General features: G+C 41.2%; 1 pseudogene; it reads right to left on the bottom strand.

Annotated features, from left to right (window-relative positions):
- Window positions 1–207: 207 nt before the first annotated feature.
- Window positions 208–23,393, bottom strand: LOC122023270 (annotated as a pseudogene).

Genomic DNA, 23,393 nt, shown 5'->3' with positions numbered 1-23,393 from the left:
ATATGGTATTCAATTTTGGATACGGTATACCATACCGACCCAGGCCTACGTATATATACATACATATCAGAAGAATATATATCCTGACTTTCATTTATCTGTTACATATGGCAGTGACAGGAGATAATATGCTCAACATTACGAATCAAGTTCTCAGTCTGAAATAAACTAAGAAACCTTCGAGAGGACATTACGATGAATGCAGCCTCATGCGCCATTCATGAAGGGCCTCTTCATCTCCCATGCTTTGAGCTTTGATACTTTCACATTGGCTAATCCATTGTTGAACACAAATAGATAAGCATTTCTTCCGATGGATGTGCTAGAATAAAATCTGGATGTAATGCATGTCGTCCCCCCAGCCCCAAAGCTCTCCACCACAGAGTGGTCAATCTGCAATATGGCATTTAACCAGGTTCGAACAGAAAGAAATATACATTATGATACAAGGAAAACCATTGTCCAAAAGATTAATCGAGCATACCAAACTCCTCAGAGATATTTTGCCACTTTCAGGTATATCCACATCGACAAAGCCCGCAAACGTTGGTTTGTACATGTTTGGTCTTAGCGTTGACCTATGCACGATAGCAAAAGGATGAATATTTGGTCTATTAGATAACAGTTAGCTCATCCAAGAAGCTACATAGAACTTGCCTGGTAGGATCATGGCACATGAGGACCTTAATTGTATTTTGTTTGAGCTTTGAAGATTCTGAAGAAGTCAGAAGTTCTCTCTTCCATGTTGGCTAAAGTTAGAACATGGAGACCAAATGGCCCGGTTCCACCCCTGACATTTGCTCTCTTCTGGCCACAGAGTGCTTCGACATTAGTCGACCATGAACGATCGAAGGACTCAGCTTTTTTCAGCCCTGTCACTTCAAAAGTCACCTCTACATCCACCTGCACTCCAAATTACGACCATTATGTTACTATGTTTTCGTAAGAAAATTAAGCATGGGAAAAGAGCAGGACCTGTGTAACGCCCACCCTTCTTACTACTACTCTCTAAGGGCGACCGTTACTTATCTATTACTCTACTTACTAGTGTCACTTATGCTATTATTAGCAACACTTAGATTTATCACATCCCCAGAGGAATTTCTACCGAAAAATTTCAGCAGAATCTCCCCTGTACCGGTGATAAAATCAACAATACATGCTGATCCTGTCTGAGAAGCTGACCTTGAAGGAGATCCGGAAGAAGGAAACCCACCGTACTGATGAAGAATAATGCCGGTAGAACCTCGACCCGAGAAACCCAAAGCGAATCGGAAGAAAACCAGAGTCACCGAAGGAAATCTAATAAGTAGGAAGAAATCCTCGTTCAGATAAGCGAAAGTCGAACTCCCAAGCTCCTGAGGCTCCCTGCGCACAAGAGACCAACCAACACTATCATCAGTGACCTAAGACCGGGGTGGGAATCCCTGGCTAGGCCCTCCGACGCTTAAGTCAGTGATCTCTCTTGATGTCAAGGAAGGAAGAATAAAGAAGATGAACAGTAGCCAGAAAATTAGGGTTGTGAAAGTACACAATGATGTGAACTTACCTAGCCAACGGAGAGGATTCCCCCTTTTATACCACTTCATGTAACCTCCGTAGCCATGAAGTGGACCCCGGTTTGTTAGAGTTCGTTATGAGATGACGTCAGTTGCGCCCTTGCAGAAGATAATTTTTAAGGAATCTTTTTTGTACCCCAGATGTACCTTCTTTGTCGTTTAGCACCTGCAAGACAAGCTGAAAGCATATTTTCCGCCAGAATATATATTCTCTATCATGAATTATTCTATTTGATATATTCATGTATGATTCTTCTTCATGTGACTTCTGTTTGTATCTTTGTTGTGTCAAAAAATAATATTCAACATGTTTCTAAGGTATTCCTTGAAGGAGCTGTGTGGGTTCTTTGCTCGAAAGAACCCTCTTGACCGATATTGGTCTATCTTTGCTCTGGAGTATGTATCGGTCGTTATTGTCTTACCTTCATACGGCAAGCATGTATCGACCGATATTGGCCTACCTTCGTTCGGCAGGCATGTATCTGCCGATATTGGTCTATCTTTGCTCTGGAGTATGTATCGTGTATCGACCGATATTGGCCTACCTTCGTTCGGCAGGCATGTATCGGCCGATATTGGTCTATCTTTGCTCTGGAGTATGTATCGGTCGTTATTGGCTTACCTTCATACGGCAGGCATGTATCGACCGATATTGGCCGACATTCGTTCGGCGGGCATGTATCGACCGATATTGGTCTATCTTTGCTCTGGAGTATGTATCGGTCGTTATTGGCTTACCTTCATACGGCAAGCATGTATCGACCGATATTGGTTTACCTTTGTTCTGAAGGTATGTCCCGACCAATATTGACTTACCTTCATACGGCAAGCATGTATCGACCGATATTGGCCTACCTTCGTTTCACAGGCATGTATCGGCCGATATTGGTCTATCTTTGCTCTGGAGTATGTATCGGTCGTTATTGGCTTACCTTCATATGGCAAACATGTATCGACCGATATTGGTTTACCTTTGTTCTGAAGGTATGTCCCGACCAATATTGACTTACCTTCATACGGCAGGCATGTATCGACCGATATTGACCTACCTTTGTTCTGAAAGTATGTTTCGGCCGTTATTGGCCTACCTCCTTTGACTCTTTCTTCCTTTTGTTTCCTCATCTGAAGACCCTTAAAACCTAACCCATATCACTAGCCTTCCCCTTAAGTCTAGTCGAAGGAGGTGTAGACGACTGACTAGACATAAGTATGGTATTGTCTTTTCCTACCCATGACTCTGCTCCAGATTTTGAAATGACCTCACAGATTTTGTGTACCACTATCTTAATAAATTAAGTTTAGCAATCCTGTGAGCCTTTTTCTCCTTTAAATAGGGCTACAACCTTCTCTTCACCCACAACCCCTCTCAGTTCTTTTTCTTCCTTGCCACTTTTTGTTGCTAAGGCCATGGTAGTGGATCCTCCTTTTTGGAGGCAACTTTTGTTGGACCAGGTGAGATCTATATATGAGTTTATTGGGATTTTTGCTCCGGTTACTCCAGGGGTTCAAGGGATCGTCTTAAGAGAGGAAGCTTCACAGTTCAAATCTTCTATCCAAAGATGGGTGCTCAAGGACCCTAAACCGGAGAAATTTCTACTTATAGGGGGTAAATGGCGGGTGTTGTGTGAAGGGCGACACATGTCACCTTTGGCTTGGTTGCTTCTTTGTGAGCTCATACGAGAAGTGGTTTTTACATTTATTTTTCCATTATGGAATGAATCAATGTTTCCCTGCCTCGTCGTCCTTGAGCTTTTCTGTTTTTTGTTGCTTTCTTCGTCCCGGGCAAAATATTACCTCTTATGAGCCTTGACAAGCTCGGACGAAGTGGGCTATTTCCCTCTCTGCTCCATGGTAAGTTTGAATCCAGTGGGACTAAAATTTTCTAAGTGCTCTAAGAGTTTATGCTTGTAATATTTGCTATCTATTCGAGGTTTACTATTCCTGAGGGAAATGTAATGCTATGTATTTGATCAGATTCTAAGTGTAAAAATAAACTTTTGTATCTAATCAAATGATTCTATCGAATCCTCCTATGTTTATAAAATGTGGTGTTGTGTTCATCATTCCTTCGTGTATCCTATGTGTTATTCATCATAGCTAAGGCTATCTTAACTTTTAGTATTATAACCAATGTTATACCAACTGATGTTGTCTTATTGACTAAAGTCAATATCATACTTATCTAGCATAACCACAGTTTCCCTCGTCAATATAAATTTATTTCGATAAATATTAAGTTGCGTTTTATAAGGATAATTTAAAAATTTGTTATTCTTCTAAATTTCTATCCTTAAAATGTTTTTGTCTATAGCCTGGGTTTGATCAAAAAGTTCAGTCCTTTTTAATTTATTATGCCCAGTCGATCACGTCTTCTTTCGAGGTTTCTGAACTGGTGATTGGTTCTCCTTTGGGTGAGAGAATGTTCGAGGTACTACCAACCCTATCGTGATCCGATTCATCACATCTGATATAAATGCCCTTCTTTTTCATGATGACCTGACACGTACCCTTTCTGGCCGCCACGTCACGTAGGTCTTTTGCCTTTCTGTTACGATCCTCAGCGTCTACTGAGATACCATGGTTCTGATCTGACGACAGTTGTGCGTTTTTCAAACCCTAAACCCTTCATCTTCTTTTTAAACCTTGTCCTTCCTTTTTTCTTCTCTAGAGTTCTTTTCCTGTTGCTGCCTTCAACCAGACTTTGTGCTCACCGTTTCTCGACGATCCTCTTTCTTGGCTCCAGTAAGTAATCCATTGTTTCCCTAGCCCCAACCTTTGTCCATGGCTGAAGAAGCAATTGCTCCTTGGTATGTCCATATGTCTTCTATCTTTGATAAGAATGCTAGATTATCCATCCGTCGTCAATATGAAATTCCTAAGGAATATAAAATCATACTCCCAACACCGAAGGATTGACCTCATCATCCCCCTGATAACTGCGTGACTTTTTTCAGGGATCAGTTGATAGGGGGCTTAATGTTCCCCATTCCTCCTTTCTTAATTGAAATAAGTCAATATTTCGACATTCCCCTGCAACAATTTGCACCTAATGCTTTTCGTTATCTATGTGGCACTTACATGCTCTTCTGTTTACGAGACATTCCTCCTACACCTCAGAATTTCTTCATGTTTTCCTACCCCAAACTCTCTGAGCCTGGTGTTTTCTTGTTCCAGTCGCGAACTAAAATGGTTCTTTTTGGTGATATGCCATCGTCTCTCAAGGCCTGGAAATCCCATTTTTTCTTCCTAAAGTTTCCCGGACCCATCCCTTGGTATCATGCTTGGAAATCCTTCTCACCTCCTCTGCCCGATGTTAGAGAGCTTCATCTGCTTCCCTCTTTTCCCGTTTATTGTGAGAAGCTACTAGGTCACCGGCTTTCTATTTCAAAATGGTTGAAAGTTGAACTTCTATATTTATTTTGCTTAAGCCCCGTCAAACCTGATACCCCCATTTCCTTAGGTAACATCTTGCCTCTTCTTTACTGCTTTTAATTACCTAAACCGTTTCTTCTTTTCATACAGTGGAGAACTTCTATGATGCTTTGATCAATGACGAACTACGCGTGGAGGAGGACCTACTTCGTGCTAAGGAGGCTGAATTCCTAGCTGCTCTGGCCCCTCCCCCTATAAGTGAAGGGCCAACTATTTTAACCGAAGTGCCTAGCTCGTCAGGGCTTCATGAGGCTCCAGGAGGTTCTTCTAGGGATCTTGCTGCGCAGATCCTCCCTGATCCTACTTCCACTATTCCGTCTTCCGCAGCTGTTGTTGTCTCCTCATCTGCCTCTATTCCTCTTATTGAGCTTACATCCCCTGGTAGCTCTGATAAACCCATAACTGAAATTTCTACGGGCAAGCGTCCGGGACGCAAGCTAACCAGGGCTCCTCCTCCAAAAAGGAGGCTCATTCTTTCTGCCGATGAGCTAGCTTCAGAAGATTTTGTGTCAACTGATCTTCTTTCCGATGAGCCCACATTAGCAGAACTTTATCCTTCCTTGAATTTTCCTACCTCTCCTTTTCCTAAAACTAGTACTTCTGGCGACGCTTCTTTTACTTTTCCTTTTTCTATTCCGACTTCCGGATCTTTACCCTCTTCGCCTTATTCTTACTTGGTTTTTGCTCCACCATCTATCCCTACTTCTTCTTTCTCAGCTGGCTCTTCTACCATCCCTGTCCTCCCCATATTACTGGGGGGCTCTTTTGCTAATTCTTGGGATGAGGTTCGTCCCCTTTTCGAGGGGCTTTCCATCCCTGAAGCGATTGACCGCTTTTCTCATAAAGAGAATAAGGTATGATTAAATACTCCTGCTTTCTGTTTCTGAAATACTACCTCACAGTTTTGGATATGCTCCCAGCGGTGGCTAGAGAACATGGGTTTCTCTCGACTATTACACATCTTATATACTGAGAACGAAAAATTGAAATCGGAGAACAAAAAGCTTCAACAGCAAGTTATCGAACTATCTTCTGTTGAAATTTCTGCTACCGCCAAGAAGCAACTTGAAACTCAAATTGAGAGTCTTGAAGCCCAATTCAAATTAGTTACGGACCTCAATCAAGAGTTGACCTCAAAACTTGGCGAGTTAAAAGATAATTATGAAGCAGAGTTGAGTGAGAAGTTGAAGGCCTTGCAATTGAAAGAAAACGAGGTGGCATCTCTAAACAGTTCCCTTGATTTGACCAAAGACGAGGTTGCTGCTAGGGAAAATGAATTGAAAACCTCTCAGATGGCGTTGGTGGTCTATAAGGAGCATGAAGATGTTCGTTACAAAGAACGAGCTACTGTCATGATTGAGTCAAATGAATTCAACCGACCGATTGTGAGATCCATCTTGTCTGCTTTTACTGCAGGGGCCAAAGGAGCAATTCGACAATTGGAAGAGGAGGGGGGTACTTAGCGCGCATTCCTCCTCTCAATTTCCTGAACCGTCGCAAACTTATTGAAGAAAGGCCTCCTGATTTGTACCTAAAACTAACTTTAACTTAATTTTCGGTTATTGTAAAGAAGGGGGATCGAGACTTTGCCATGATCCTCCGACAAACTTATGTGGTTCTGAATGGTATCCCTGTATTGCTAATCTTACTTTATCTTTAGATAATTTGTTGGTTTCAGGTAAATGTACCAAATGTCACTTGGCTTATCCATGCTCAATCTTTCTCTACGACTAATTCTCCAACAACTCGGCCGATATATAAGTACCGCCCGATATTTCAAGGGGACTTCCGATATCGGTCGATTTATCTTAATCGACCGATTTACCTCCTTGTCAGGTCTTATGGGTATTAACATTACGCATCTTATGTGATGGCTTATACTGAGTCTTTAGTCAGCGGATCTGGGTTACTTTTGGTCCCGGTCGATTCATCAGGATGGTTTGATTTAACCTCGTTTCATCTATTGATCAATATCCGATGCTCAACTTATATTCTACTATACCCATGCTTTGAGCCTATGTTTATAATACTAATTTTGGCTTTGTCTTTATGAAGTCTCTTCAAAAATTACTTCTAAGGAAACTTTACACCTTTTCCGAGGAAGTTTATTTGACTTCATCTCTTTCCCTTGATTTTATTCTCTGATATTATTACCTATTTATGACGATTGACATTCTGAGCACCTTTTATTCTCCTTTTCCCTTTCGTTTCTTCTGTATAGAGGTTTTAGCACAGGACTAGAAGAGGGACAAGGGTTTACGGAGTCTTCTTCTGCTTCCTTCTGTTCATCTTTTCACTTCTCAATTCCTTTTCTTTTAACCTCTTCTCTTTATGGCGGTTTCTCCTCCGGCGTGGTTCCTCTCGTGTTCTTCCAACCTCATAGATACAGAAGAAGTGGACTTACAGGCCACTTATGGTTTTCCCTCTTACATTATCCATCCTGCTCCTCATGAGGGTCCTCACCTTCCTCCCTTAGGATGCATCTCCATCTTCAGGGACCAAGTCTTGCAAGGTTTCAGATTCCCCCTTCACCCTTTCTTTTGTGAGGTTAGCCGTTATTTTGCTATCCCGCTCAACCAGTTCGTTCCTCAATCCTTTTCCATTCTAATAGGTTTCGTTGGAGTATCCAAACTGTTAGATTTCCCGCTGTCTCCTCGTCTTTTCCATCACTTCTTCATCCCTCGTCGGGTAGATGTTGGTGTTTTTAAGTTTCAGTCTCGTCCCAAGGTCATTCTATTCAATTGCATTCCCCCTCAAGGTGAATGGTATAAAAAAAAATTTTATATGCGTCTTCCTTCTCCTCCTCCATTTCCTATTCAATGGATACATGACCTACCCCTGCTTCCCAACACTCATGGTCTCCTCAATGATCCCTCTGTCGCGTCTGCTCTACCTAAACTGCGAGGGGCAAAGTTCAGTTTGCCGCATCTGATCGAAGAGGGTTTGATGTTTCCTTTTGGGATAGGCCACATTGACACTCCCTTGGACAGTTCCTTTGGTAGGTATAATTATTTTGTCTTGCCTATACTAATTAGCGTATCCTTTTTTATAATGGTGTTTGATATCTATATTGCAGCTGATGCTCTTCTTCCAGCCTTCATGTATAAAAATTCTGCTATGACTAAGTCTTTTATCAATAGCCTTGGGGAAGAATGGTTACATTCCCGCCGATCCGATCCTAATCCCTCTACTCTGGGATTGCTTTCAGAGGAAGAACGACGGGCAGAGGCTGCCTCACTTGCCGAAGAGGAAGAAGAAGAACCTTTTGTTACCTTAGTTCAGAAGCCAAATCTTACTAAGACTTCTCCTTTTAGCGACTTCTTTGGTACTTTTGTGGAAACTCCTCTTATCCCAGCACCCATCTCTCTTGAGAGAGGTAAGGCCCCGACAGCTCCCACTCATCTTATCTCTAATCCTGCTCTTAGGATGATGAGACCTGGCCTGCTTATCCCTTCTTCTTCTATTGTTTCAGCTTCCCCGCTTTCTGCTTCTGAGAAGGATGATATTCCTCCTGCGTTTTCTGCTTCTTTGGCATTGGCCTTGCCCCCCTTGGCCTCTAAGTCTCGAGCTAAATGGACGCCTTGTCGGAGATCTTCTCCAAATGTTAGTCCTTCAGCTGTTGAATCCCCCTCCCCTGTCTTACCATCGATTCCATCTACTTCTTTTTCTGTTCCTCTTGTTTCTGCTTTTCCTCCTATTGCGTCTTCTTCTTCTTCTCTACCTCCTGTGTCCCCCACTCCCCGACCTTTGTTCAAACAAGCTTTGGGTCTTCCTTCTCAATTGGGACGACCCTCTGAACTGTCTAGCTATGGCTCGTTACAATTACAGGGCTTATTAGCTGAATCTTGGTCACAAGGTCAAGAGCAGCTAAGGGGCCTCAGTCTTCCTCATCGAGCTGATCGTCACAGTCGCCAGGCAGTAGCAGTAAGCATTTCTGGTTACATGCTATCAATTTTGTCTACCGATTCCTAATTACCTTACCTTTTTGTTTAGTTACTTGCCTCAAGTTTACAAATTGGCCAGCTACTCGTAGCTAAAGATCAGGAGAACCAGAAGTTAAAAACTCAATTGGAAACATTGAGGGCCGCGCCTCCTTCTTCTACCAGTGACCTGCCTCAATTACAAGAGAAGGTGGCCTTACAGGATCAACAGTTGGGGATCCTAAAACAAGAGTTGGAAGAATGCCAGCAACTATTAAAAGACAAAGAGCTGTCTAGAAAAACCTTAGAATTACAGGTGGATCGACTGCATTCCGGTCTTCGATTGGAGATCGCTCTAAAAGAGAAAGCTCTCTTAGATGCTTCTCAGAAAAGTCTTATCTTAGAGAAAGTAGAGAAGCTTCATAATGCCTGTCTTTCTGACCAAGCTCAGGACCTGGCTTCTCATGATTTCACTATTCTACAGGAACAAGAGCTGAGGAAAGCTCAAGATAACGAATTATCACTGCTCCAGAAGGAATTGGAACAGCTAAGATCGGAGAAGGATGTTTTAAAAGAACAAAACACAAAGCTGCAAGCTGATTTCCAGAATTATAAGGAGCAGGAAAAGAGTCGATGGGAAGACTGGCGGCAAGCTTACTTGCAGTCCCCAGCATTTGCTCGGGAATTTGTTCGCAGGATAGTGGGGGCGCTAAATCATTCCGTATCGGGGGTTATTCGACAGCTAAAAGAGGGTGGATATCTACTCAGGGAACCTCCCCTTTCCTTCATAAATCGCCGCAGGCTCAATGAAGAACTACCCTCAGATTTGAAAGGCCCTTTCCCGAATGTTTAAGGAAATTATTCATAAAAACTTGTAAAGTAAGAACTGACAGTGGGAAAAAGTGCAGTTGATACTGAGTAATTAAGTACTTGCAAGGTGTAAGAAAACTTTAACACTTACTTGCTTCTCCTTTATGCTAGTTTAAGAATACCCCTTCCTGACATGCTTTTGATTGCTAAATATAAACTTTATTAGAAAAATCCCTTGTTCATCTTTCAGAGTTAAGTCGTGTCTTGATGGATTCTTCCTTAAGTAACATCCGGTATGCTTTGTATCTCCCCGAGGATGAATGATCTTAGTTGAGACTGGATACGGAATTGTATAAAATTATTGATCTTCAGGCTGAGTATAATATCCCAGCCGGATTTTGAATAAAGACTTTCATATATCTGGTCTCCCGTATAGAATCCCTTCTCAATTCCTGCTTAATTAGGCTTCGAAACCCGGAGATTCCCTGATTAATTATGCCTTGCGTTAGTTTGAAATCTCTGATTTCTTCTGTGAAATCTTGCCTGATGTATTTCATAGAATTTCCCGATCGGCTTTGGTTTATAGTCTCCGGTTCCTCCTATGAAGACCCGACCGAATCACTTCATAGAATTTCCCGATTGACTTTTTCTATGAATAGTTTAGAGTCTCCGGTTCTTCCTATGGAGGCCCGTCTGGGTTACCTCATAGAATTTCCCGATCGACTTTGGTTTATACTGGTTTATAGTCTCCGGTTACTTCTATGGAGTTCCGTCCGGATTACTTCATAGAGTGTTCCCGATCGACTTTGGTTTATACTGGTTTATAGTCTCCGGTTTCTTCTATGAAGTTCCGTCCGGGTTACTTCATAGAGTGTTCCCGATCGACTTTGCTCTGAAATAGTTTAGAGTCTCCGGTTTCTCCTATGAAGACCCGACCGAATTACTTCATAGAATTTCCCGATCGACTTTGGTTTATAGTCTCCGGTTTCTTCTATGAAGTTCCGTCCGGATTACTTCATAGAGTGTTCCCGATCGACTTTGGTTTATACTGGTTTATAGTCTCCGGTTTCTTCTATGAAGTTCCATCCGGATTACTTCATAGAGTGTTCCCGATCGACTTTGCTCTGAAATAGTTTAGAGTCTCCGGTTTCTCCTATGAAGACCCGACCGAATTACTTCATAGAATTTCCCGATCGACTTTGGTTTATACTGGTTTATAGTCTCCGGTTTCTTCTATGAAGTTCCGTCCGGATTACTTCATAGAGTGTTCCCGATCGACTTTGGTTTATACTGGTTTATAGTCTCCGGTTTCTTCTATGAAGTTCCGTCCGGATTGCTTCATAGAGTGTTCCCGATCGACTTTGCTCTGAAATAGTTTAGAGTCTCCGGTTTCTCCTATGAAGACCCGACCGAATTACTTCATAGAATTTCCCGATCGACTTTTTCTCTGGAATAGTTTAGAGTCTCCGGTTCTTCCTATGAAGGCCCGTTCGGGTTACTTCATAGAATTTTTCTGATCGACTTTTTCTCTGGAATAGTTTAGAGTCTCCGATTCTTCCTATGAAGGCCCATTCGGGTTACTTCATAGAATTTTCCGATCGACTTTGGTTTATAGGAAAGTATAATATTTGGGATAACCTCATGTTGGCTTGTAATTCCTTGAGGGGAGCTGAATAGACCTTTAAGATTTCCCCTTATTTTACTGCTTGAAAAATAGAAAGGAGGTTTCTCCTGATGCTTATCAATTTGTATGAACCACATTTATTTCCTGTGTCAATATTTATCTTGCTTGGCTTTCACCAAAAGAAACAAAGTACATAAACTGCAAGTATCTCAATTCGTCACTGTGAACATATTTAAAGTAGCAGGATCAAATCAGGCTCGATAGGGTTACAAATGATTAGCGCTCCAAGGGCGTTCCAACATTCTTCCTTCGGCATCTTGGAGATAGTATGAGCCTGACGCGAGCTTTTCTATTACTTTATAAGGCCCTCCCCATTGTGGTGCCAACTTACTGACATCTCCCACAGGCTTAACTCGTTTCCAAACCAAATCCCCTACTTGGAAGAATCTGGGGATAACTATTTTGTTATAATTCTGTCTCATCCGCTGTCGATAAGATATAAGACGAGTAGCAACTTTATCTCTTATTTCCTCGATCAGGTCCAGCTCCATAAGTCGTCGATCTCTATTATCCTCATCATACAATTGTCTTCTGTAAGACTCTACTCCTACCTCAATGGGGATTACTGCTTCTCCTCCATAAACTAACTGGAAAGGAGTGATTCCTGTAGCTTCACGAGGTGTAATACGATATGCCCAGAGAACACTGGGTAATTCATCTACCCAGCTACCTCCGACACGATCTAGCTGTTGGAGTGTATACTGAAAGCCTAAGCTTTGTAAACATTCATTATGAATAAAGAATCACATTTGGTCAAATTGTCTACATTTAGTTGTAGTTGTTCAATTAATTTATATTGTAGATAACATAGTATGTGGTGTCACATGCAGAAGATAATGTTATCAGTACCTTATAAATTATAAACAGTAGCTCACGACAAAAATGGAAAGGAACAAACCATTAGAAGGTCGTAGTGTAATTAGGTATTAGTTTATCTTGACTATATAATTACACTAGTACACTCAGAGTGTATTGAGTAGGACCATTTGAGGTCGTTTCTTTTATACTGACCTTATGAAGGAACAAAGACCAAGTGTGTGCTCTTAATCCTAATATAATAACAAGCACATATATTTGATATTTATTTCTTTAATTTATCAATGGGTGAGATTTAGTTCGATGAATCAATAAACCCGATAAGTTGGGAAATGATGTCACTTATAGTGTGTGTTGTTGATTATAGAAGGAAACTGTGTCCTAGAGATACTAGGTTGATAATGTCCTCAAGAGGAGCTCATAAGGATTGTCATGTTAAACCTCGCGGTGGACTGAGCATGATGATAAGGTTGAGTGGTACTTCTTGGATTTAGATATTAATTAAATGAGTTGTCAGACTCACTTAATTAGTGGACATTCGATATCTTAAACAGGAGACTAACACACTCATAATAAGAAGGAGCCCAAAATGTAATTTGGGATTGTGCGGTAGTTCAATAATAGTTCTCTAGTGGAATGATTATTATTGATAAATTAAGTTGTGTGTTGCGAACACGGATGCTTAATTTTATCGGAGACCAAAACCAATTCCTCCTCTCGGTCCCTATCGTAGCCTCTTATTTATAGAGTACTATACCCACCTTCTATACCCACCAATAGGGTCCCAAGCTAGCTTGGGAACCAAGCTAGGGCTGGCCTAGGTATAAGTGGGTGGCCCTAGCTTGAACCCAAGCTAGTGGGGCCGCCAAATTAAATTAAAAAGGAATTTTAATTTAATTTTATTATGTGGAAGAAATAATTTATTAAAGAGAATTAAAATTAAAATATCTCTGTAAAAGATCTACAAAAGATTAAAGAAAGAGATTAGATCTCTTTCCTTATTTGTAGATTGGTGAGATATTTTATTTTCTCTTTAAAATTATCCACATGTTGATAGAATTAAAATTATAGAAATTTCCTTTTATCAACCATGAAGAGATTTTAAAAAGATAAATTTTAATTTTAAAATTTCCTGAAACAAATTAGGAAGTTTTAATTGTTGATTAAAACTTGTCTAATTTTACTCTTTTGATGTGGCCGACCATTAGAGATTAATTGGGGAAATTTTATTTTATTTTTCTCAATTAAATCATGTCAAGGGAATTAAGGAAATTTTATTGTAATTAAATTTCTTAATTTGCCTAGGCCAAGGAATATAAAAGAAGGGGTGAGGGTGCCTTCATGAAAAACAACCTCTATTATTTTCTCTCCCTCTTTTCCTTGGTGTTGTGGTATGCCATCATCTTCTTCCTCTCTTCCTCTTGTGGTGGCCGAATACTTCATCCCTCTTAGAGTTCTTGTGGTGGCCGGATACTACTTGGAGAAGAAGAAGAAGAAGGAGAGAAAGCTAGCATCTCTTGGAGCTTGGTTGGTGTTTTGATCTTCTTCCTTGGTGAAGCTTCCTTATTGTTGGCCGAACCTAGCTAGGAGGAGAAGAATGTGGTTGGTGATTTCTCATCTCGGAAGATCATTGCCCACACAACGTCCGAGGTTAGAAGAGGAATATGGTAGAAGATCAAGAGGTCTTTCTAAAAGGTATAACTAGTAATTTTTCTTTCCGCATCATACTAGTTATTTATGGAAATAATACCAAATACAAGAGGCTTACGTTCTAGAATTTCGAATATGTTTTTCGATGTTGTGTTCTTTTATTTTTTCTTTTCCTTGTGATTTGATTGTTCTCTTCGGTTAACCTAAAGTTATTTTAAGAAATTAAATATTAGATTTCTATAAAAGGTTTTGTCTAGTCGGTGGTGGTTGCTCCCATATCCAAGAAGGCCATGTGCCTCTCCACGTCAATACTGGGAACCGATTATGGAAATTAATATTTAATGGAATTAATAACTTAAGGTGATTTGGGTCGAACGTGTTAAGTTCCGCAGGAGATCCAAGTCAAAACCTAAAAGAATAAATAGATTAAGTTTTGGATCAAACGTGTTAAGTTCCGCAGGCGATCCAAAATTTAATTTAAAAGAACACATGGTAGCTAGGAAAATGTTCAGACCTTTGTACAAAATTTTTGTACAGTGGAACCTCTAGGTTTTCCGAGTAGCAACCAACACTAGCTTAGTTTTCAGTCCTCTAATAATCTCCCTATTAGTTACTTCTGCTTGACCATTGCTCTGCGGGTAAGCTACAGAGGTGAAGGCCTGGGTAATCCCATAACTTTGACACCAGTCTAGGATTCTATCGCCTTGAAACTGCCTTCCATTATCAGAGACCAACTTATGAGGAATGCCGAACATGCAGATTATATTTTTCCATAAGAATTTAATGACCGCGTCTTCTATAATTCTAGCAAGTGGTTCTGCCTCCACCCATTTAGAGAAATAATCCACAGCCACCAACAAGAACCTCCTCTGTGCAGCAGCCATAGGAAATGGACCCACTATGTCCATACCCCACTGATCAAAGGGACACGAGACTATAGAGGTTCTCAATAACTAGGTAGGGTGATGTAATATATTCTGATGCTTTTGACAAGAAATACAAGTTCTTACCAGTTTAGCGGCATCTTCATGTAGAGTAGGCCAGAAATATCCCGCTAAGAAGATTTTACGAGCCAAAGATCTTCCTCCTATATGACTACCACAAGAACCTTGATGCACCTCCTGTAAAACAAATTGTGTATCTTCTGTGCCCACACACTTGAGCAAGGGTCTGGAAAAAGCCCTTTTATATAATTGCTCCCCCACCATAGTATATTGAGCAGCTTGTTTCTTGAATACCCTGGCTTGTTCTGTATCTTTCGGAAGAAGACCTTGCTGTAAATATAATATGATTTGAGTTCGCCAATCACCTTGAATTTCTATATCGGTTTGTCTCTCAATACAGGAAATTAACAGAGTCTGTTCCACTGGTCAATCAAGACTCCATGGCACTACAGCAGAGGCTAGTTCAGCTAATTCATCTGCCACCTGATTCTCAGATCGAGGAATTTTTTGTATGTTTACGTATTGGAATTGAGACTTCAACTTATCGAATGCTTCAGCATATAACTTAAGCCTGTCATTATTAATTTCAAAATTACCTGATAATTGTTGAGCTGCTAGCTGAGAATCAGAATATATAAGGACTCGAGCTGCCCCTACATGTCGAGCAGCTTGTAAGCCAGCTATTAAAGCTTCATATTCTGCCTCATTGTTGGTAGCTCTATAATTCAACCTGATGGAAAGTTGGAGTCTATCTTCTTTCGGGGATATAAGGAGAATACCAATTCCACTGCCTTGTCTAGTTGCAGAGCCATCCACATAAACCTTCCAGGTATCTTCTTCTTCTGGGCCCTGAACCTCTATGATGAAATCTGCTAGAGCTTGCGCCTTGATGGCTGAGCGGGGTTGATATTGAATGTCATATTCCCCAAGCTCGGTTGTCCATTTAATTAAGCGTCCTGACGCCTCGGGGTTGAGTAATACCCGTCCAAGAGTGCTATTGGTTAAGACAATAATCTCATGTGCTAAGAAATATGGGCGCAACCTCCGAGCAGTCAATATTAGAGCATAAGCTAATTTTTCTAGTGTAGTGTATCTACACTCAGCTCCCTTTAATAAATGACTAGAAAAATACACAGGTTGTTGCTCTTTTCCTTCCTGCCTGACTAATACAGAACCCACGGCGTTTTCATTAGCCGACAAATACACCCACAGAGTTTCTCCTGCTATAGGTTTAGCCAATACAGGGAGGGTAGCCAAATAATCTTTCAATTCTTGGAAAGCCTTATCACATTCTTCATTCCATTGAAACTTATTAGCCTTTCTGAGTATTTTAAAGAAATGGAAACTACGATCGGCTGATCTAGAAATAAATCTAGACAAGGCTATGATTCGGCCTGTCAATCTTTGAGCTTCCCTCATGTTGCGAGGTGGCTCCATGTTCTGTAATGCCTTGACTTTGCTCGGGTTGGCTTCTATCCCCCTCTCGGACACCATATATCCCAAGAATTTTCCTCCTTTCGCGCCGAACAAGCATTTGTTTGGATTTAATTTGAGCCCATACTGTCTTAATGTCTTGCAAGTTTCTTCCACATCCCAATCTGCTTCTGAAAGACCTTATTCATAAGCCTCTGATAGGTTGCTCCTGTATTTTTTAGTCCAAAGGGCATAACATTATAACAATAAGTGCCTTCGGGTGTTATAAAACTAACCTTTTCTTGATCTTCTTTAGCCAAGGGGACTTGATGATAACCTTGATACGCATCCAACATAGAGATATATTCGCATCCGGCAGTGGAGTCAACCAGCTGATCGATTCTGGGTAGTGGATAATAGTCCTTTGGGCAAGCTTTGTTGAGATCCCGAAAGTCAATGCACACTCGCCATTTATTCCCGGGTTTAGAGACTAATACCACATTGGCCAGCCAGCTTGGGAATTGAACTTCCCTGATGTATCCGGCCTCCATAAGCTTGGCTATTTCTTCCTTGATAATCTGATTCTGTTCCGCACTAAAACTCCTCTTTCTTTGCATGACTGGGCGGGCATCCGGGAAGACATGCAAGGAATGTTCCATGACAGCAGGAGAAATGCCTGAAACTTCTTTGGGAGTCCAGGCGAACACATCATTATTCTTCTTCAAACATTGCACCAACTCAGCTTTAAGATCAGGATCAAGGTCGGCTGCAACATAAGTGGTAGCTTCTGGCCGCTCGGTCTGAATCTGAACTTCTTCCTTTTCTTCATAAACCAGGACGGGTTGCTTTTCCCGAATGACATTAACTTCCATTCTTTGAATCTTCCGGGCGGTGTTAGCCTCAGTCCGAATGATTTCTACATAACATTTCCGGGCTGTCTTTTGATCGCCCCGTACTTCTCCGACCTGATCCTCCACAGGAAACTTAATCTTCTGACAGAAAGTAGAAACGACCGCCCTGAACTCATTCAGGGCAGGCCGACCCAATATCACATTATAAGAAGATGGAGCATCTACCACCATAAAATAAGATCTCCTGGTTCTCATCAGGGGTTCCTCCCCCAGAGAAATGACCAACTTTATTTGCCCCAGAGGTTGCACTTCATTGCCTGTGAATCCATACAGAGGAGTTGCAATCGGTTGAAGTTCCATTGGATCAATTTGCAGCTGATCAAAAGCATTTTTGAATATAATGTTGACAGAGCTGCCAGTGTCTATGAAGGTACGAGCGATGGCGTAGTTAGCTATCACAGCTTTGATGATTAATGCGTCATCATGAGGTATCTCTACCCCCTCCAGATCTTTGGGCCCGAAGCTTATTTCAGGATCGGCCGCCCTTTCCATGCTGCACCCTACTGCATGAATCTCCAATCTTTGGGCATGTGCTTTTCTGGCTCTGTTAGAATCCCCATCAGTGGGTCCGCCCGTAATCATGTTGATATTGCCCCTAGCAGCATTGTTTCTATTTTCTTCCTGACGGGCTATTGTGGTTTCAGAAGGTGCTTTCTCGGATACTTGGCTAGTACCCACCAGGACCGGTATTGCTTCTTGACGAGTTCCATCCGGGCGATATTCCGGCTTGAGCGGACTCTGCTGCCTAGGGTACGGTTGCTGGTAATAGTTTTGTCTCTGATATCTCTCTTTATTGACTCGTATATTTTTCAAAACAAAACAGTCATCAGTGTGATGACTGCTAGTTTTATGATAAGTGCACCATCTCCTTGGTGCCTCCGGTTGCATCTCTACATGCTGTACAGCTTGTGGACGATAATCTGGTTGTCGATGAGGCGAATGAGTTATTCTAGGCCCTCTTGGTGGGGGTACTGGGGTCGGAGCTTTCTCTTTAGCGTGAGTAGGAGAAGAGGGAACACCTTCTTTCCTACGAGCAGCTTGGGCTTCTTCTACGTTAATGAACTCAGTAGCCCACTCGATCAAGGAATCAAAATTAACAGGAGGATTTCTTACCAAATCTTTAAAGAAATCATTATCATTTAGACCCTGAGAGAAAGCACTTACTAATATTTCAGTAGTAGCATTAGGTACATCTATAGCTACCTGATTGAACCTTTTAATATATGCCCGGATGGATTCTTTAGATGTTTGCTTAATTGAGAATAGGCTCCACGGGGTCTTATGATACCTTTTGTTGCTGGAGAAATGATGTAGAAAGACTTTCTTGAAATCTTTAAATTTTCGAATAGACTTTTCAGGTAATCTTTTGAACCAGCGTTGTGCTGCTCCTCCAAGAATAGTGAGGAACATCCGACACTTCACCCCATCAAAGAATTGTTGCAACAAGGCTACATTCTCAAATTTCAACAAGTGATCTTCCGGATCTGTGGTTCCGGTATATTCTCCAATTTGAAGATTCTGATATCGCTTAGGAAGTGGGTCATCTAATACACTTTGTGAGAATGGGGAGATGACCTTTTCTGGTGAACTATCACTAGTTATCATTTTGACTTTACGCTTCTCTCTGTCCGGTACCTCGCCAGAGGACTCTTGGAACACAAGCTTCTTACCCCCTGGATCTAAGGGAGTGCGAAGAAAGGCTCGTGGACGCCTGGTTGGAGAATTCTTCTTCTATCTCCTTTCCTTTCTGAGGTTCAGTAGTTGATATCGCCGGATGATGAGCCGTCGGCAGACTGGCCCCAGTATGAGCTTGCAGTTGTTGTTGTTGTTGTTGTAGGGCTTTCTGAACATGAGAATTAATGAGGAGATCCAAATCCTCGCGACTAATAGTAAGTAGGTTCGACTTCCCAGCTTCTTCCATCACGTAGTCTCAGATTCAGGTGAATTTCCTGACAGATTTGAGCGCCAAAGATACCGGAATCAGGGATCCGGAAGGAAACAGATTGATGAAGAATAATGCCAGTAGAACCTCGACCCAAGAAACCCAAAGCGGATCGGAAGAAAACCAGAGTCACCGAAGGAAATCTGATAAGTAGGAAGAAATCTCCGTTCAGATAGGCGAAAGTCGAACTCCCAAGCTCCCGAGGCTCCCTGCGCACAAGAGACCAACCAACACTATCGTCAGTGACCTAAAACCGGGGTGGGAATCCCTGGCTAGGTCCTCCGACGCTTAAATCAGTGATCTCTCTTGATGTCAAGGAAGGAAGAATAAATAAGATGAACAGTAGCCAGAAAATTAGGGTTGTGAAAGTACACAATGATGTGAACTTACCTAGCCAACGGAGAGGATTCCCCCTTTTATACCACTTCATGTAACCTCCGTAGCCATGAAGTGGACCCCGGTTTGTTAGAGTTCGTTATGAGATGACGTCAGTTGCGCCCTTGCGGAAGATAATTTTTAAGGAATCTTTTTTGTACCCCAGATGTACTTTCTTTGTCGTTTAGCACCTGCAAGACAAGCTGAAAGCATATTTCCCGCCAGAATATATATTCTCTATCATGAATTATTCTATTTGATATATTCATGTATGATTCTTCTTCATGTGACTTCTGTTTGTATCTTTGTTGTGTCAAAAAATAATATTCAACATGTTTCTAAGGTATTCCTTGAAGGAGCTGTGTGGGTTCTTTGCTCGAAAGAACCCTCTTGACCGATATTGGTCTATCTTTGCTCTGGAGTATGTATCGGTCGTTATTGGCTTACCTTCATACGGCAGGCATGTATCGACCGATATTGGCCTACCTTCGTTCGGCAGGCATGTATCGGCCGATATTGGTCTATCTTTGCTCTGGAGTATGTATCGGTCGTTATTGGCTTACCTTCATACGGCAGGCATGTATCGACTGATATTGGCCTACCTTCGTTCGGCAGGCATGTATCGACCGATATTGGTCTATCTTTGCTCTGGAGTATGTATCGGTCGTTATTGGCTTACCTTCATACGGCAAGCATGTATCGACCGATATTGGTTTACCTTTGTTCTGAAGGTATGTCCCGACCAATATTGACTTACCTTCATACGGCAAGCATGTATCGACCGATATTGGCCTACCTTCGTTCGGCAGGCATGTATCGGCCGTTATTGGTTTACCTTTGCTCTGGAGTATGTATCGGTCGTTATTGGTTTACCTTTGTTCTGAAGGTATGTCCCGACCAATATTGACTTACCTTCATACGGCAGGCATGTATCGACCGATATTGGCCTACCTTTGTTCTGAAAGTATGTTTCGGCCGTTATTGGCCTACCTCCTTTGACTCTTTCTTCCTTTTCTTTCCTCATCTGAAGACCCTTAAAACCTAACCCATATCACATGCAAAATAATACAATCAGCCACATGCGGCTGGTATATATGTATCTCACAACCACGCAGTAATAAGACACAACAACTAAAAAATAAAACTATTCTAGCAATATCAACGAATAAAGCTCCAAGAAAAGAAAACAGCCAAACTAACAATGTGGAATACTCTCAACTAGCAACATAAGAAAAGGAAATGACTCTTTAACAATCTCAACTTCTGTAATAATAGTAAAGGACTCTAAACAACTTCTTAGCCAGGTCCCGAGGCTTCCATAGTTCAACATCACACACCATTCATCATGCATCCTCCTTGTCACTTTCTTCTTTATACTTTAGCTTTTCCTTTATCTGCAGTAGGAGGAAAAATAAATCTATAAGTGAAACGCTTAGTAAGTACTAATCTATCTCACAAAAGCTCATAAGTGCATAAGATGCAAAAGATGCTGAGACTGAAATGCTAAAAAGAAAAGGCTAAACATACTCATCTAATAGCAAAGCACTAAAATAAACTGCATACTCATGATATAAGAATAAATCTGCATACTCATGATATAAGAATAAATCTGCATGCTAGAAATAAAGCTAATCATGCTCAATAAACTCATAAGGAAAGCAAATGAAAACCAATACGATATGCTTAGAATTAAAAGAGATAATCTTGGCTAGTTCTAAACATATGTGATACTTGTTTCATTTACTTATAGCTTTATACTTGAAATTAATTCTTAACTTTCTTCTTCTCTTTCTTGGGCCCAGACTTAGTATCATCTTATGCGCGCTCTCTAATAGTGACTGGGGTAGCGAGCCTCCAGTCCTATGAGGATAAAGACCTCGGTCTTACCAGGGCCAAGACCTCGGAATTGGTCACCTGGATTTGTTTAACGACAACCTCGGAAATCGGGTACTAGCCTCTTACTTTTAATTTACTTGTTATCTTTTCTAACTAGACCTTGGTCTTTTTCTTACTTGTAGTTATCCATAATCCTCAAAAGGTTTAATAGGGCACATAATCATTCCACTAAAATACATGGATATTCATCTTATTAAAATAGCAAAAATAACTAACTATATGCTTTAGATTAAAGAGCTATTAGAAGCTAACTAACACATATATGCATATGTATCAAAACAAGAAACTAGCAACTGAATTATAATTCAATACTGCTCATGTTATTCCAATAGCAAATGGGAAACTAGAAAGTCTGCCCAGGTATAACTAATAGCAAATGAAACCTAGTAATAAAGGGATCAATGCTGCACATACCCAATAGAATATCATGCTTACAAAATAATGAAGGGCTGAATTTGAAATGCTATTAAATAGGGCTGATCATATTTATTAAATAGCAAAGAAATTAACACTTTGTATCTAGGTTAAGGGCTGTTCGTGCCACTATACAGCACCAAAAACTAAAATTTTCACTTAGATAACCTGCTGATCATGCCTACCAATCATCCAGGACTGCCTACACTTGAAATGCTAATGATCGAGGGCTGTTTACGCCCATCTGCACGGCCCAAATGAAGGACAAGCTTGCTGGAATTTATGGACAGCAGGTAGACATACAAGAATACACCATTCAAGTGCTAAAGGCATGCTTAAAGCATAACTACGTGCTAGAATTTGAGGCTGTTCAGATTATCACAATTGAAGCATATAAATCACAAAATTCAAAATTCTCATGCTAATCAAATAACAAGGAAACTAACACTGCATACTTGACTAAGGAGTTGTTCATGCTCATTAACTACACGGCTAAATCCCTAGCAACCACTCTGCACAGTGAAATCCGAAACAAAGGAGCATGCTGTGGATGGTAAGAAAAACCCTAGCATGGCAGTTCGGCACAGCAACTCAACCTTAGAAATTCGGCCAGATAAACAAAGCAAAGAAAGGAAAAGCTCTAGCATACAATACTACTCGGCACAGCAAAATCCGAAACAAAGGGAAACGGAAACCCTAAATTCGGAGCAACTCCTACCACAGGTGAGTAGTACTTACATCGTTCTTGGACTTACAACCGAAGGAAGGGCTGCTAGGGTTTGGAGGGATGAAGATCTCAGCCCCTTCTTGTGCTCGTGCGCTCACCTTGCCGAGAGGAGCTCGGATATGTGAAGAACTCGCGGAGGAGGGAGCTCGCCGGCCGCCGGAGTGAAGCCCTAAGCCTGCTTCTTCGTTTCCGCCGTGAGAGAAATCGTCGACGTCGCGCACGCGTGAGGGAGAAGAGAGGAATTAAGGTTCTCGGGCCAAAAGGGAAAACCTAAGTTCCTTTCTTATAACTAGGGTATTCTGTTATTGCTTAAGAATATTTCGCTTCCCTATTAATACGAAACATTCATTGGAACACCAGGTCAGCCGCGTTTTGATTAAGTCAAAGGTCGCGAGTTCGATTCCTCAGCCGCGCCCTTTTTCCCCTTTTATTTTCTGTTTTAAATCATTGCTTAATTAAATCTCACTTCCTATTTTACCAGCAACGACCGCCAGCACACTTGGTCAGTTGGGTTTTGATCGAGTCAAAGGTTGCTGATTCAAACCTCAGCTTGGACATTTTTTTGTCAAAACTTCCTTCGTTTAGTAAAAATATCAAACGACCTCCAAAAATTGCATAAAAATACTCTAAAATTTTCTAAAAATATCTAGAATATTTCTAAGGTATTTCTAAATATTTTTAAGAACTTTTAGAACTCCTAATGAGGAAAATTGGGTCATTACAACCTGAGAGGAATTGATTCCCTGCACTTCAAAGAAACCACCACTCGGCACCTGCGTGTTCTGGACAATGATGTGCTTGCTTCTCAGAGATTCGAGCTCCTCGATGGTACACACGAACCACCTTAAAAACATTGGAAAATTAAAATATAAATTAATTAATTATAGTATAGAACCTCAT

Source organism: Zingiber officinale, chromosome 9B (genome assembly GCF_018446385.1).
Source record: "Zingiber officinale cultivar Zhangliang chromosome 9B, Zo_v1.1, whole genome shotgun sequence".
NCBI classification, from domain to species: domain Eukaryota; kingdom Viridiplantae; phylum Streptophyta; class Magnoliopsida; order Zingiberales; family Zingiberaceae; genus Zingiber; species Zingiber officinale.
Note: the sequence above shows the minus strand (reverse complement) of the source record. Positions and strands in the feature narration are given on the sequence as shown.